This window comes from Aedes aegypti, chromosome 2 (assembly GCF_002204515.2).
Source record: "Aedes aegypti strain LVP_AGWG chromosome 2, AaegL5.0 Primary Assembly, whole genome shotgun sequence".
Classification (NCBI taxonomy): Eukaryota; Metazoa; Arthropoda; class Insecta; order Diptera; family Culicidae; genus Aedes; species Aedes aegypti.
Genome location: NC_035108.1, coordinates 317302805 through 317321084, shown reverse-complemented (window position 1 = coordinate 317321084; position 18280 = coordinate 317302805).

The window sequence follows — 18280 nt, the reverse complement described above, 5'->3', positions numbered from 1 at the left end:
TAACTTTGGATTACTCTAGCAATCTATGAAGGAAAATTGAAGGTTTTTATTGCTGGCACCGTCACCTGCATTTATTTATGGAACTGTAAGATGGAATATGCAAAAGGTACCCTATATGTTTCCTTTCTAACATTTTTCATTTACTTCCTTTATTCACATAACAGTCCCATGTTCTATGAGATTTCCTATATACATGGCACTGTAATGCGAATATGGACAGTTTAACAATCAATTTAATATTTTCTTTTTATGAGCTGAAGGCTAGTTATTAGCTGTCCATTTGTGATATTCATCTTTTTTTTTTTGTTGTTCAAGCCTTGTACTTAGTTCGTTTTGTTACTGCCTGAGACATTATTACCACTCAAAACCAAGACATCACTCGTCATAGTGGCCTCCCACTAGTAATCTCTTTCGCGTAAAAGTATCGCTTCCCTTAGTTTTTAATACGCCCAAAACCCTCCAGACCAATAAGCGAGAACTGAAAAAATATACAACAAGGCCTGGAGTAAAGTGCCAAAACAAGATACCCACTTCAATGAAATCCCACAACGAGCTCGGCGTCGACTGGAGTGGTCACTCGACAGGCAATACATTATTTATGTGCATTTTACATGTCGCTGATAAGAGTGTGGGAGCGGATACCTACGGTTAATATTGTTATTAGGTTCTCCATTTTTTTTTTTTTGCTCCTCTTTCATCGAGTTCCTGGAGTAACATCTCCGACGTATTTGGGCTTGGTTCGTCTTGCAATTGGCATTTCACTTCCATATCTCGCCCGCAAAGTTGGCGCAGTGGATGGCTGTATTTTAGACGACGACGTTTCGATCAGTCTGAAAGCCGCAGGTCGTGCTGAAGCCCCCACAAATCTGACCGAAGGCCGCACCGCGCGACATACAGTGATGGGCAAAACTTCAAGACCGCTTAGCTCCAACTTTTCATAATTGCCAAATTCGCGCTTAATTTTTAAATCCATTCGTTTGTAGTTTATTGTTTCTAAGCAAACTAATGGATTTTTGGTTCAGGGGTCATGCACAAATTACGTCACGCTCCAAGGGGGGGAGCCAAGCGTGACAAGCCTTACACAATTTTCGGAGGACTCATACAAAAAGTGTGACAAAGGGAGGGGGAGGTCGAAAAAGTTGAAATTTGGCGTGACATAATTTATGTACCATCCCCCATTCATTTACTTACAAACAACGAGTTACACACTGGCTTTTGAGGCCATATTAGTTATGTGAGAATTGTTATTTTTTTAGTTTTGCGGCTATAATTTAACTGTTGAATTCTTTTTCTTCTTACTGACGTGAGCCTGCTTCTTAGCTTAGTGTTCTTATGAACATGAATGGATGTCTCACCAGTCTTACTAACACAATAATGGCAAATCACCTCCTTTGATTTATTTTCTGGCATTTGACGTTTCACCTGTATTGCCAATATAAAGGCAAATCACCTCCTTTGATTGGTTTTCTGGCGACGATTTTTTCAGTCTGTTCGAAAGTTGGCGGCGCGTTTTGCCGCAAATGAAACATACAATACAATCTACTTGGTACCTCAATGCCTGCTGACAAAAGAACTTTTTTACTCCGTTTAAACGTCAAACAGAAATTTTCAGCATGTTTGAAAGGAAGCAAGTTATGACCACTGACGCGACAGTATGTGTCAATAGAGCATTTTGTTTGGCTTCTGAAATATGAATTGGCTCAGCAATGCCTGCTAGTGAAAAGTTTTTCACATTGCTCGATGAAATTGTTGCTGCGATACAACATGGAATATGGGCAATACAGTCGCCTCTCCACATCTCGATATCGAAGGGACCATCGAGATAGGGAGAGATCGAGACATAGAACAAATTTTTAACGAATACTAGATTGAAAATCACCCCGTTGCCAGGAAAATCAAAAACAAACAGATGTCATTTCGTCTTCGCAAATTGTTTTGAATCTCTAAAATCTAGTCTAGTAACCTTTGATAATGGGCATATCGACATACGGAGAGAAAATTGGGAACGAAAATCACATCGAGATATGGAGATATCGAGATAAGGAGGATATCGAGATATGGAGAGTGAAAATGTATGCAGAGTGAAGGGACCGAAAAAATCATCGACATAGGGAGAGATATCGAGATGTAGAACATCGAGATGTGGAGAGTCGACTGTATTTAAAGATTGAATAATTCATTTTGTTTATTGAAATTGATTGAAATGCAACACGGTGCAATAAATAATATCGTACATTTATATAATAATATATGCCTAAAATACTCTTTTTATCACCATTTTTCAAAACATGCCTTCAAAATCTTTGGAGCAGTGGGGGGATGTGTGATATAGAATCCACTGCAATGGAGATTATCATCAGGATCGATCACAGCAAACAGTTTTATACGTTTGTCTGTGACACTCACTGTCATGTGTCAATGTTGGCATCCCTGAGTGACGCGCTTCTGTCACTTGCACACTTGATGCATTCCAATGAGCTACAGTATAGGTGAAGAAGACCATGATTTGGATATGTATTGGTAACCAAAAAAGTGGTGACGTCACCATTTGGTTTCAAGCACGAGTAGATATGGGATATTTGAAACAAATTGAATATAACATAAAAAAATTGTGATGAATACCATGAAATTTAATTCAAGCTAGATGATTTTTGATTATTATATTTATCGTTGGACTATTTCTACACAATAGACATAAAAATATTCAAAACAATCATATATTTAATTGAAGTTTACCTAGAACGAAATAGGGTATTCCATCTGTATAAATAACTAATGTATACTTTTTGGTGACGCCGTAAAAACTATTAGTAACGAAGTGTGTAGCTTGCTGTTTTTGAACATATGATTCACACGTTATTCAACAACACTGTGGTGAAACAATGCTCAGAAACAGTAAAGTACATACTTGGTTGTCATTGACTGGATTTTATATCTTACTTTCGTTTGATCAGCGTTCGTAGTATTCTCAGCATTATCAATCTTAGGGTTCATTCATTTATTTCATAACGCCGAAAATGGACAATTTCAACACCCACCCACCCTCTCGTAACGCCTTTCGTATGAATATTCTACAAATTTTGTATGAGTCATAACATCATGAGGACACCCACCCATCTCCTTTAGTGTTATGAAATTTGTGAATGTTCCCTTACCGCTTCCTTTGACATGAGTAGAATTGAGCCCATCATGACTGACGAACTCTGTGTAACCGGAATCATTCATGATATCAACTTTGTGGCGGTGGAGGGGTTGGCCAGCTCAATCACCTCTAACAAAACATCCATGTTTGAGTCGGAATCATGTATGTTCTGTTCCTTTTGGAACGGTGAAACATCGCAAAAAGATCTACACTGATAGAAAAGGCATGGTAATGTTGACTATATCGAGAGTCAAATTAAAACCACTTTACTACTTGATTTTTGCAGAAAATGTTCCATTATTGAAAGAACAAAACGGTGGTTATTGTTACTATGTTCTGACAGCAACTCGGCATAGTAATACGTACCATGGTTATAGTTATTATCATAAAATGAATAGCAGGCTCTTACCTCAGACTTGTTATAGAAAAATAAGAAAAAAGTTTATTTATTGTGTTTATCATGATACTCCCTGAACCATAAAGTAAAAACATACAGAATTGATGAATATACATAAAAAACGATCGCAAATATTGGAGAATCTCGGTTCGACGTCATCTTGCCGTGATTGCCAGAGTTACCGCTTCCACATTTATATCTTCGGATAACCGGGTTCCCCGCATCGCCGATCCAACATGAAATTGAAGATTCCGTCGCCTTCCGACTCTTTTCCAGATCGAGCTCCTCGTCGACTGGTTCCGTTAGAACCAGATTACACTTCAACGTATCACAAGTTTGATCCTTGGGTGCCGGAGTTTTGTTGCCACTGGAAAGGATGCTGCTGCTGGTTCCATATTCTTGCTGGGGATCTAGCTCTATGATGGCCATAGCCAAAACCTTCTTCGATGATGGAAGTTACATTGGTATGGTGTTATCCTGCTTGCGAGCCGTCTTGTTACGTTCAATGGTTTACGACCGTCCCGGTATTTCTAAACGGACGCCCGGTCTGCACTGGGGTGTATGTCTTCCATCACAGCCTTAAAAATCAAATCATTAAATTTCTCAATGCAAATGAACGATGAACAGAATTATTACCTTTGTTTTGAACGTAATTAAAATAACGATTCCATGCAAATTAAACTGAGCGGTTGCCGCGAAATGTTTAGCAAAACAAAACTGATCTAGTGCCGGACGAAAATTTTTATCAACATTGTGCTATGACGTTGACTGACATAAGTGGTTAATTTTACCATTTTACTATGCGTTTGGTCGTAGTAATTTCAACTAAAATGTGGTGAAAATAACGTAATATGTGGTTGTCAATACAAAAAATTGGCATGGTAACGCTAAATATGCCGTAATAGTCGACGGTACTATGTATTTTTTATCAGTGTATTTTCAACTATTGGCGCCTTGAGCGAACTGGCTGTGGTTTGACTCTTTACACGTTTTTTGATTTCTCCGCCACCAGTGATTTTGCAAAAGGTTAGCCGCAAGTTCCGTTGATAACGTTAGGAACGACTACTATTCTCAACGCATGACAATTCCGGAGTACGAATGGTAGGAAAAGCTGTAATTGGCATTACGTTTCTTAGTACTGGACAAAGAAATCTTACCGCTTCGGACCAGACTATTTCGACGTGCAAACTTATGCAAATATCACTGTTCTTTGTTTCCAGTGTCGTTATCTTGCACACATTGACTGCACACTGCGGCATTCTATCAAAATTTACCAGAAATTGTTAGAACTATACGAAATAAAGTGAAAAAAAAACTTCCGAACTCGCGCACTTTTGCTTTCGTATCAAGGGATTTTAAATTTTAAACACAAATAGTGACGTAGGCAAGATCAGCGATGTATTGGTGTTAGGTGTCATTTTCAACTTTATACAGTTGTCACACACACTATTATACGGAACTGCGCCACCTGTTCTGTAGTTCATTGGATGCATTCATGCCGGCTCACTTGCGAACCAACACTTCCGTGGGTAGGTTCAGTGTGCATCGCGTGGAGGGTGATTCCTTACCGCGGACAAGCTAAACGCCACACACCTTTTGGGCAATTTACCTTCAAGTTTCTGTGAGATCGAAATGAGATTCTTGAATGGATTCAAAATCAGAAGCCATCTTCTGTTTAGTCCTTTTTATTCCTAAGACACTACTTAGGTGTCACTAATAATAGGGGCCTTCCTTAGCCGAGTGGTTAGAGTCCGCGGCTACAAAGCAAAGCCATGCTGAAGGTGTCTGGGTTCGATTCCCGGTCGGTCCAAGATCTTTTCGTAATGGAAACTTCTTTGACTTCTTGAGTGCTCATTGAAGCTGAGTAGCAGACTTTGTACCGATGAAGGCGTAATGCCAAAAATAAGAAGTTTTTCAAATGCGTTATTCATAAAATTGAATATTTTTTTTATATGAACGTGGAATCACAATAGCAATATGGCAAAAAATTCAGCGAACTTGAAATTTTCTTAAGATTCGGTCATAAATTTTTGCCAATCACTGTAGGTGTAGGTAAATTTGGGATGGAAACGTCGATGGTCTTGCTGTGCGTCGGCCAGGTCAACGCCGCCAGCGTTGGGTGTTTGCTGGCCAAGACTTGCATTGGAAGTTTTCACTCTCTCTCTCTCTTTCTCTGTGTCTGACTTTGTCACCGGCCAGATATTGCGCAAAGTAAGTCCCCCGCGATCTTAATTCCACGCTCACGTAGGTTGTCGCAGTTGGGTTACGACCAAAAGTGGTTCATTTCGTACATTTAGAGGTTTCTACAATTGTGCGGGGGTCATTGAGGCGTTGTCGTCGTCTGCGGTGGCCGCCATGGGCTCTCGATGCGCCGAGGATTATGCGAGGCGAATTTATTTTATTGGCGGCGAGAAGCTGTGGCAAAATATCACCTACAATGTTACTTCATGCTGCGTGCTGGCGCGTTGACTGTAATGCATCAACCTCCTCATAGGTTCCAGCACATATTTCATGTTGTGTTCTAAACGAGTGAACAAAGTTATTTTATAATTTTTAATAATATCATTACAAGCATTTCATTAATTTCTTATATGCAGTTGTTCTGTATTAGACAACACTTTCATCAAGGAATCCCCAGAGAATAGCTCACCATTCTTAGTTGATATATTTAACAAAAAGTTTTCAGTTAGCATATTTTCTTGACAAATGGAAATATGTCAAGGTTGTACCAATTTTGAAACCGAACAAAAAACCCGCAGAAGCTTCAAGCTATCGTCCAATCAGCTTGCTGTCATCAATCAGTAAACTTTTTGAAATAAAATTGTGATCATAATGATGTTTAATGAAAATTCATTTTTTGCTTATGAACAGCTCGGATTCCTATATGACTATTCAACCACTCATCAACTTTACGTGGAATGAAATTGATTCGTTTCAACAAATCTTAAGACTAACTAATCTTGCTCTTCAAGATATTAAAAAAGAATTCGAAAATGTTCTACAAAGGACGAAGCCTGCGAGTCGTGTGCAGTAGATTGCAAAAAATGTGAATATTTTTTCATCATATTTTTTGCAAAGAAATGGTCGCATTTAATGTGACGTAATTTATGGACCATTCCTTTAATAAATTTCACAGCTTCCTTTATATTTTACAATGTTCTTATGTACACTTTTTTTTTGTACTGAGGTGATATGAGGTTCTTTTAATGAACAACTAATTCATCAATGGCTCAAGATACGTTTAAATACTTAAAAAATAATTCCACTACAAAACAAAAAAAAATACAATAACAGCGACAAACCGTTCCTCACCTTGAAATGTTAGCCTCTCCCCCCTCCCCCGAAAGAATCGAGCAATGCTTACTGTAGCAAAACTATCATCCGTACATACTTAAAATGCCATAAACATAAATCAACCCATGACAACAGGTGCATCTTTGCCGCGTCAGAGAGCTATCGACTTGCCATTACTCGATTGTACGTAGGAGCGTTATTGCTCTCCTCCCCCAAAGACCCAACGGGGATCGAGCAATGTGGATTTTCACTACCGAAACGAGCTGGCACAGAAACACTGCAGACCCCCGAGAGCCAAGTCAGAGCAGCATCGAACGTTCAATGGAAGGTTGTTGGCGTCGTATCCATTAATAACATCGACACGACTTTACCACCTTCTGTCCCGGAGCATATGCGGTATTGAGTTTGTAGGTATACTACCTTCACTTTTGCTGATTTCGGATGACCAATAACGAATTGTGGGAATGCTTTGATGGGTTTTGAAGTCCTTTAAATACTTCAGATGCGTTAGGCAATTGCCAACACTAGCCAGCATCTAGTGTAGCGTATGTGCGAATGCTCAAACACTTGAGGAACATTTGCTGAGTGTGGCATGGCAGCATAGATCAGAATCTCTTCTGCTGGTTTGCCTTCGCTCAAACTTTAATTTAACGGATCGTACATGTTGGACAATTTTGTAGGTGCCGTGATTCGCAAAAGTAATCAGTTCTGAACCGTTTCTGTTAACATGAAATAAATATTTTTTTTAGTTTCAGGATATCCAATGATGATATTATGCTATTTTGTTTTTCGTAAACTTTATTCAATACCTGTTTGGATTTACCACTGCGACCAGTTTTTAGATCTATTGTGATATCAACCGTACCCTCAGTGCTGTGCATGTCGTATTACTCAATTGCCAGAGAGCAGCTATTAATTATCGATTTCAACACATTTCTTGTTTTGTTTCCTGAAATGCATCTAAAGGAATTAACTAAGTTTTAAAGTATTTTTCTTCTTCTTCTTGGCATTAACGTCCCCACTGCACTATGGGCCAGGGACGCAATCTGGCGGGACAAAACTATTAACTCGGTAACGAAGCGTTTCCGGTTTTTGGTGTCTTCGGCAAAGTTTTTTGTAACTATTGACATGAACGGATAGTTCGTAAAACGTCCGCATAGGTGGCGCCACAATCTAACTTTTTACTGTGACGTTCTAGAGACTTGGCATGTTAGGCAAAGTTGTTTATTTTGATAAAATAAACAACTCTCTCGAAGACGTCAAAATTCCACAGCCTACTGTTTTCGAGTTATTGGCAAAATTAGAGAAAATGAGTGAAACAACGATTTTTTTTTTCACCGAATTTGACATTTTTCCTAAGAACCATGTCATATAATATTTTTTGGTGATAAATATATAACAAACACAAGCTCTGGTGTAAAAAATTGAATAACACTGTTCGACAAAAAATTTTTTTTGGCTGGATCAGGGACGCGGTTATATGGGTCTTGAAGTCCAAGAAAAGTGTAGAAAGAGGCCGTTTTCAAATGATTTGCAGCACCCCTGGATTAATTTTTGACAAAGTTTGAAAATTTTGCATTTTTCATCAAAAAAAGCGTAATAAGCAAAATATCAATTTATTTTCAAATTCAATTATTCAACCATTGAATTAGTCAAATCAATATTTTTAGCCCTAGATTGCTTCAGGGAAACGTGCACCATTTCAGAAGAATATTGGCATCATTTTTATATATGAATTCGGAATGTTAACGATCATTAAACAAGCATACGAGGATGTGCACCATATAAATACTACTTATTTTTCTATTCCACACATCTGGTTCATTATATAATATATTATTATAGGTTCAAGAAAACGCTTGATTATGATTTATTTCTTTGCTCCATTTTATAAAGCAATGAGCAATGCAATCCAGTAACATTTGAGTTCAACAAGGATAGGACTACGGAAAATTGATGTGTCTGTGAAGTGATGTGATGTGAATATATGGGCTGGTTGGTATAATAAACTCTCAGCAGAAATACAAAATATATATAGGTTGGACACTGACATGTAAGTGGTCTTACATGCGCTAGTCGGTTTATAAGGAGACGATGTCTGTAAAAAAATGTGATAACATTGTTATTTGCAATTTCTAAATATTTCGATTGGTACTTATTAATAATTGTTTACTTATCGTGACATTCATTTTCCTCGGAATATCCCTAGGAAAATTACAGAATAACATAAAATAGCAACAAATAATTTAGTAATCATCATTATCACATTTTTTGCGAAAGCCGCTCAGGCAGGCATGAGCTCTTTTTGATTCAGTCTGTGCACAATACTAATCATTTGTGAAAATTGATTTAGTGGTAACATGCCTGCTTCTTACTTGTAAGATGAAACAATTTCTGGTTAAACCATTTCCGATATTTTTTTATTTTTCGGTTCTAAATCTCACATGTTTTTTGGCAATTTTAATCAAACTTTCAGTTTTGAGATTTGGAATGAATTTCACAAATAATTGCGATATATTAAAAATGAGTAAAACACTTGTTTTTCTATGTCTTCTTGTTTAAAGAAAGAAAAATAGAAATTACGTGAAGTTTCGCAAAATTATTTATCACAAATGTATGGATAAGTTGTTTCTTCACTTAATTGAAAAGCATTTTTACTCGTTTCGAGGATATGGGAATGGGGGCTCATAAATGGACATGTTTGTCCTTATATGGGAGACGAGTTTAAAATTAACCTTAATGGTCGACTTCTTTATGTTTCCAATATGCTTACAACTAAACCCATTTGAAGAAAACATCTCATTGAACAAGAAACTAACGCTCCATTTTAAAGTTTGATTAAAATTGCTGAAAAATATGTAAAATGTAGAACCAACAAAAAAATCGGAAATGGTTCAACCAGAAATTGTATCATCTTACAAGTAAGAATAAGGCATGTTACCACTAAATCAGTTTTCACAAATGATTAGTATTGTGCGCAAACTGAATCAAAAAGATCTCATGCCTGCCTGAGTGGCTGTCAAATGATGTCACAAAAAATGTGGAATTGTTGATTACTGAATTATTGGTTGCTATTTTACGTTAGTCTGTAATTTCTAGGGATATTCTGATAACAAATGGACCTCACGATAAGTAATCTATTCTTAATGAGTACCTTTAAAAATCTTTGGAAATCGCAAATAACATTATTATGACATTTTTCACGGACTTCGCCATCGGCTCCTGATAAACCGACTAGCTCATGTAAGACCACTTACATGTCAGTGTGCAACCTAATTTTGTATTACTTCTTCTTCTTTTCTGGCATTACGTCCCACTGGGACAGAGCCTGCTTCTCAGCTTAGTGTTCTTATGAGCACTTCCACAGTTATTAACTGAGAGCTTACTATGCCAATGACCATTTTTGCATGCGTATATCGTGTGGCAGGTACGAAGATACTCTATGCCCTGGGAAGTCGAGAAAATTTCCAACCCTAAAAGATCCTCGACCGGTGGGAATCGAACCCACGACCCTCAGCTTGGTCTTGCTGAATAGCTGCGCGTTTACCGCTACGGCTATCTGGGCCCCTCTAATTTTGTATTACTGCCAAGAGTTTATTAGACCAACCAGCCCATATAAACATAACAGACACATCAATTTTCCGTATTCGTATCCTTGTTGAAATCAAATGTTACTGGATTGAATTGCTCATTGCTTTATAAAATGGAGCAAAAAATTAAATCCTAATCAAGCGTCTTCTTGAACCTATAATAATATATTATATAATGAACCAGATGTGTGGAATAGAAAAATAAGTAGTATTTATATGGTGCACATCCTCATATGCTTGTTTAATGATCGTTAACATTCCAAATTCATATATAAAAATGATGCCAATATTTTTCTGAAATGGTGCACGTTTCTCTGAAGCGATCTAGGGCTAAAACATATTGATTTGACTAATTCAATGGTTGAATAATTGAATTTGAAAATATATTGATATGTTGCTTATTACGCTTTTTTTGATGGAAAATGCAAAATTTTCAAACTTTGTCAAAAACTAATCCAGGGGTGCTGCAAATCATTTGAAAACGGCCTCTTTCTACACTTTTCTTGCACTTCAAGACCCATATAACCGCGTCCCTGATACAGCCAAAAATTTTTTTTGTCGAACAGTGTAATACGACGCATTAAAATGAAGAAATCATGAAAAAACTTGAAAAATAGAGCAATTTTTGAACCTTAATATCTCCAAAAGCGCAAAAAATCGCAAGCTCAAATTTTCATGCAACATAGAACAATACTTGATGAAACGGACGTCTTAATTTCAGAGAGGTTTCTTTTGGTGTTTTTGAGATATTTCGATTTTTTACAATGATTATATTACTCCAATACAGTTAAATTTCCATGAGTCAATCTGAAGGAACAATTGACTTTTATAAATAACGAGTCATGAAACAAAAATTTCCAGAAAACTGTTTAAAAATGCCATCATAGTAGCCATGGAATTCAGTTTTGGAGCAGTTCTTTGAGTTGATATCGAGTACTGTAGATGAAAGTGTAGATTGAAACTGGGTACATATTTGTTTTTCTTCAATAATTCAAATGATATGGAAAACTTGATCAATCTTCAATAATTGAAATACCATGAAAAACTAGATCATGTGTCAGTTAATTGTTGTCATCAAGGCTTGAGGTGAGCAATTTATTTTGTAAATGTGTTACTTTTAATTTTAAAGCATATTCATGTTGATATCTCTAAATACTAAAATTTCAGAGCGCACAATCTCTTGTCTGGAGCTTGTAGATTTGTTTAAAAGCGGGAAGAGCGTTGATCCTTGGATGTTTTGAAACAGAGGATACAGATCAAAGGTATCAATTTGGAGATTTCTCCAATTTTGAGAACTGTTTGGTTGTTTAACCTTAAATATGTGTTTAATCACCGGATTTGATTAAATTCTGAGCTTCCGGAAAACTGTAACAGACGAATTCGAGATGAAATTCAAAGCCAGCTTGTACTGTGAGCAGATATAGTAATTTCATGACATAATAAAATATATTTTTCCGCTAATTTTAACATACACCTAAATATTTGCCACGAAAATATTAATCGCGTTATGAAAAGAAAACCCTAAAAAAAATAATAAATTTCAAAAACAGCAAAATATACCTCTCTGAAATTTTGACGTCCGTTCAATCAAGTATTGTTCTATGTTGCCTGAAAATTTGAGCTTGCGATTTTTTGCGCTTTTGGAGATATTTAGGTTCAAAAATTGCTCTATTTTTCAAGTTTTTTCATAACTGCTACATATTCGAGCTAAATCCTTAAGAGATCTGTCTGAGATCTACTGGGAAGTACCTGGCTTTCTTTCGAATATTTTTTTTGGATGAATTGAATCACTAGAGGAAAATCAACAAAAAATAATTCACATTTTACAGGTTGAAAGTTTGTTTGAATGAAGCGCAAACTCATTTAATTTTTGGTAAACAAAGTTTGTAACAGATAAATGTATCTAACAGCTATCGAGGGCGATTCTACCCCATTACCCCGAATGCCATCACCTCGAATTCCATGACCCCGAATGTATCATTACCCTGAATTCAATCATCCCGAATGCTATTTCCCCGAACTTACAATTATCTTGACATGATGATATTGATGACATTTCCCTATGATATTGGAATTCGGAGTTTCGGGGATTTATAATTCAGAATAATGGCCTTCGGGTTAATGGCATTCGGGGTAATGGGATTCGGTGAAATGGGGTAGAATCATCAAGGGCATATAGGAAAGCACTACAACGATTGAAGGAACTACTTGCATTTCCCATAGTAATTCTCATGCAAGCTTTAGAGGGCTCGCGCAGTATCAGTTTTCAATCAACTTATCTTGTAATAAATACTTAACACGTTAGGACTACAAATGCTTATATGAGACTTTTGCCATTATCTTACTGCAGTCGTTTAGTATAGAGTATGGGCACGACTTTTTCAAACAAATTAATATAAATATATTTTTTATTTTTGTTTTGGGCATTTTTAATGCTGCTTGTGAAAACTTTGTTTGATTAAATAACTTTTTACAATGAAATTTTTTATTTGAAAAAATCTTTTCTTATCTAGCCAGCACAGACCCAACTTTTGGTTTTGTTGGAACTTAACTAGTGATAACTGTTTTTATCAAAACCTTTCGATGTCCATTATTTAGGGGGGAATAAGTCTACGAAAGTGTGACAGTACGTGTATAAGGTATTGAAAAAAGCGTGACAGAGGGGGAGGGGGGTCTAGAAATCCCGAAAAACGATGGACGTCATATTTGAATCGTCCCTATCCAATATGTTCCACAACAATTTTTGTTTAAAATTTTATTTGGCTTGGCTAGAAAATATTTAATACAATGTTAAAATTCAAATAATCATATACATAAGATACTTTCACGAAATCATAGCTCTTTTGGTATTTTCAATATAAATAAAAATATTTAATTTCAAATTTAATTATGTCAATTATCTATACTTTTGGATAGGCAGCAAACATTTTAGCTTTTAACATATTCTAACGGATTCACAAGGACTTCGTTTTGACCCTTTTAAAAATCGACCACAGCTGAAATCGTTTTTTTTTTTGTCTCTATTCAAATTATATAAACTTAAGTTTATAATTTACAATAAACTAAGTGATGGTCTGATGGTCTAATTATTTATAGTGTGGGCAATAATAAATATACGAATGGCTGTATGAAAAATGATAAACCGATCTAGTGGGTCTCCGAATTCCGTGAAAATTTGCTATTTTGTTCCTTATCCGAAATAAGTATACACGTATTTTTGGATTTTTTGATTAGGGTGACCATTTCCGAAATAAAATGACCAGAAAAATCGCGATTTTGCAAAATTTTTATTTAAAAAAAAATTATAACTTTTGAACCGTTTGACCGATTTTCAATCTTTTTGGACGAAATAAAGGCTAAAGATTTCAGGAAAAATATAAAATTTCACAAAAAAAATGTGTTTTTACATGAAAAAACTCAATAGTTTCCGTTTTTTCGTGTTTTGAAGGCCTCGGGACCAAAGGGACTATCGCTGTTCTCATTTTTACGTATACAGGTATGTTCCGTTTTTATCACGTTCCGATTTTGTCACGCTCCGATTTTGTCACGTTCCGATTTCGTCAACAAATTATTCCGTTTTATCAACACACAAAGAATGATTTTTTATTTATTTTCAAAATGTTCAGAATATAAACTAAATACTTATCTTGAAGCAATTTAAATGTTTTTCAATAGCATTATAGTTGCATTTTCGACATTATGTTAATGGTGCGCTCCTACGATACATGGTAGGTGTCAAGTCATACGATTCAATAAGGTTTTACTCCTTCTTATCCACTAATCAATTTGAGTTTCCAAACTTAGCATGGTCTGTGGGACAAGATTGATCCATCCTTCAACAATCGAGAGTTGCTCTGGCCACGTCCTAGCAACAACGGGAATTTGTGGTTAGTTGAATACGTTCTTAAGAGAGTTGCAGAGACCTCCCTTTTTTCTAATATAACATGGCATCAACGAATTTTATATGTAAATTTGTCCATAAATTACATAAGATAATGTTGGAAATTTTTCGACCCCCTTCCCCCTATGGTATGATTTTTTGTATGAAAATAAAAAAAAAATTGTATGGCACGTAAGATATCTCAAACAATCCCCCACTCCCCTCATAAGCCCTCACGCGATTAATGGACGATCCCATATACGTTCAGTTCATTTTTATAAGAGATGCTCTTAGGAATAAACTCATGAATGTTTGGGCAAGGGCAAGAGTCATGACAGAGGTTATTTTATTTTTGATAAGACTGTCGACCCCGTCATATTTTGGACATTATCTTCTATCTCTCAAACTCGATAGCATTGCACATATTATAGAAAACAGCCATTGATTAGATCCCGTTCCAAGGGGTAGGGGAAGAGGTCCGGCAAAACTAAGCAATTTATAGACAATTTTGGAATCTCCATATATATTAAGTTTGCATCGAGAAAGAGAATAAAGGGCAGAAATGGCTGAACATTTGAGAAATGGTTGATACTGGACGTTCCAACGTTACGCATCTCAAATTTGCTGGGATCTTGACCTTTGAGCAGACATGAACCCCTTCCCCACATGGAGACTAAAAGGAGTCTTATACCAATAGCCATACGCTTATCCATAAAACTTTACAAAAGAGTTTATTATAAAAAAAGTTCTAATTTGGTGAACTTGATGAACTTCTACATAAATAAAAATGGAATGGTGTTTGTGTGTCACGAGGTGGCTTGAGAACAGGCTAATACATGACTATTTCACTGTTACATTGGTTCAAAGTTCCGACGTGTTTGATTAAAGGAAACGATTTGTAAAATTCTCTGCAAAAACAATTGAAAACTATTGTGTCGTTTTGTATGGAAGATTTCTCGTCATTTTTCAGCAGCCTTTTTGATGACAAAACGAAGTTCAACGGGATCACTAGTATTTAACATTATTTTTACTTAAAAAAAAAACGATAACTGTAGGTTAGTTAATTGCCAGTTTATTCGTGATCTAACGTAAAGCTAGAAGGCTATGGTGGCGCTGTTCTAGTTTGGTGATTAGTGCATCCCTGTCGATGTTGGTAGACATAACTTTAGAAAAAAGATCACCACAATAATTTTATTTTATTGATAAGATTTTGGCAATTCAAAGCACAGGAAACTGTAAATATTCGTTTTAGTTTGCTAAACTTTCGCAACATAACTCCATATTTAATCGTCAATCGCGTGTGGCCAAAAATGCAAAAAAAAATACCTTGGCAAAAAAGCTTTCAGTTGATAACTGCGAAAGTGTTTATGAGAACACTAAGCTAAGAAGAATGCTCTTTTTTAGTTGAAATGTTAGCCATCAAGAAGAAGAAGCAGAAGGTTGAGGATGAACAGTAGAAAAAGAAGGAGTCTGTAATCACCTTTCATTACAAACCTTTACAAATGAACAATCTAAATGCTCCGCACAGCTCTTAAACATCAATACATTGCATTTATATGATGAAAATGTGTATTATCCGGACCAAACTGCAATTTTCTTTTAAAATTTATATAATATGTTGTCTAAGAAAATTATTCCGTTTTTGTCACTGTTCCGTTTTTGTCAACTGAAAATTGCCGATCGTGTTGATAAAAACGGAACATACCTGTACTGTCAAATTTTCAGCGCTGTATGTTTTTTAGTTTTTGAGATATATTTTTTTGAAAATAAAAAATCAGTCATTTTTTATCGGCACACACTGTAGGTCTCAGCGCATTACATTTGTAATGTTTAAAAAAAATTATAACATTTGAACAGCTTAACCGATTTCCAATCTTTTTGTATGAAATGAAAGCTTAAAATTTCAACTATTCAGACAAAATTGAAAAATCTGATAAAAATATGTTTAAACGTGAAAAAATATAAAAATTTCTAGTTTTTTTAGAAACTTTCATATATTTTAATGTGAAAAATTTTTTTTCTCAAAGTTGTCTTTTTTTTCTGAAAAGTTGTGACCTTAAGCTTTCATTCCATAAAAAAAGATTGGAAATCGGTTGAGCTGTTCAAAAGTTATAATTTTTTTTAACATTACAAATCTAATGCGCTGAGATCTACAGTGTGTGCCGATGAAAAATGACTGATTTTTTATTTTCAAAAAAATATATCTCAAAAACTAAAAAACATACATCGCTGAAAATTTTACAGTTTACGTAAAATTTTTCTGAACTTTTAAGAAAAAATGAGAGCAGCAATAGCCCCTTTGATCCCGAGGCCTTTAAAACACGAAAAAACGGAAACTATTGAGTTTTTTCATGTAAAAAACCATTCCATGAAAAACCGATCTAGTGGGTCTCCGAATTCCGTGCAAATTTGCTATTTTGTTCCTTATCCGAAATAAGGACACACGTATTTTTGGATTTTTTGATTAGGGTGACCATTTCCGAAATTTCCATGTGAATTGTATGAATACATACGGATATATGGGACATTAGAGTGGTTCAAAAAATCGTTTTTGCTCCACACCGCTCATTCGATTCTAGATCAAATTCTGAGTGTCCTCACAAAATTTGAGCTCATTTGGATGAAAACTGAGACTGCACAAGCCCTTCAAAGTTTGTATGGGAATTACCATGAGAAAATCAAGCATTTCATTCAATCGACCATAGTGTTTGCCCACGCGCTCTTGAGGGTTAGAGCAACGCTGATATAGTGAGATACAATAATCAGCTACAACTCTGCCGAACACCGTTTTCAAATCGGACGCCCCAGTAATTAGTTATTGATTTTTGAATGAGTTTTAAAACTTTGGCTATAATTATTGGGCTGTTCTGCAGGCATCACTGGATATATGCAGTAAAACATAGTAGCCATGATTTGTGCGTGCTATCTTTCGCGCCAGGTGTAGCAATGTTGCCTGTTCAGAAGTTAAATGAGCACTGCTGAAGAATTTGTGACTGGATATAAATCAATAACTAATTACTGAGGCGTCCGATCCGAAAACGGTCTTCGGCAAAGTTGTAGCTGATGAATGTATCTCACAGTATCAACGTAGCTCTAATCCCCAAGAGCACATGGGCAAAAACTATGATCGTTTGAATGAATTGGTTACTTTTCTCATAGTAATTCCCATATAAACTTTAACGGGCTTGTGCAGTCTCAGTTTTCATCCAAATGAGCTCAAATTTTGGGAGGAGATTCAGAATTTGATCTAGAATCGAATGAGCGGTGTGGAGCAAAAACGATTGTTTGAACCACTCTAATGGGACATGGTACTTGGGGTAAGTGGATCAACCATTTGTATCGTATATTGACTGACTGCTTATGCGAATTTGAATTAGTTGAATATCATCAAATGTTTTTTTCCTTTAACTTTCTTCCATTACTAGCTTACATTTGTCAAACTAACCAGAGAAATTTGTATCCACCTAATCCACCTAATTTTGTTATATTTTCTTTGGTATAAGAAATATAATAAATTAATATTGCAAAATTCAAACAGAATTTTAGATGCTTTATCTAAGCTGTATTGGAAAAGAGCAAAATATACAAATTCTCCATTTGAAAGCATATCATCGTACGTTATTTTTAGCATATCAATTATTCTAGACAGGTGATACAAATATATTCAAAAATAAAATAAAAAACTTTTCACTTGGATAAACCAAAATAAATTTAATTAATATTTTTGAACTGTTTTTGTTTGAAAACATCATTAGGAATAATCCTAAAACTCTTCTGTTTAGCTTATGCGTATAAAATGGATGAAGTTTCCCCAAACTATTCTAATGACAATTCATTTTTTTGTACGAATTAGTGTGAACTAATGTATTCATATTTTTTCATAACATTTTGACAAAATAAAGATTATTTTTATTTAAAAACTTTCAACACATGGAACATAGCACTAATGAGAGTAATATCATTCTTACTATATATTG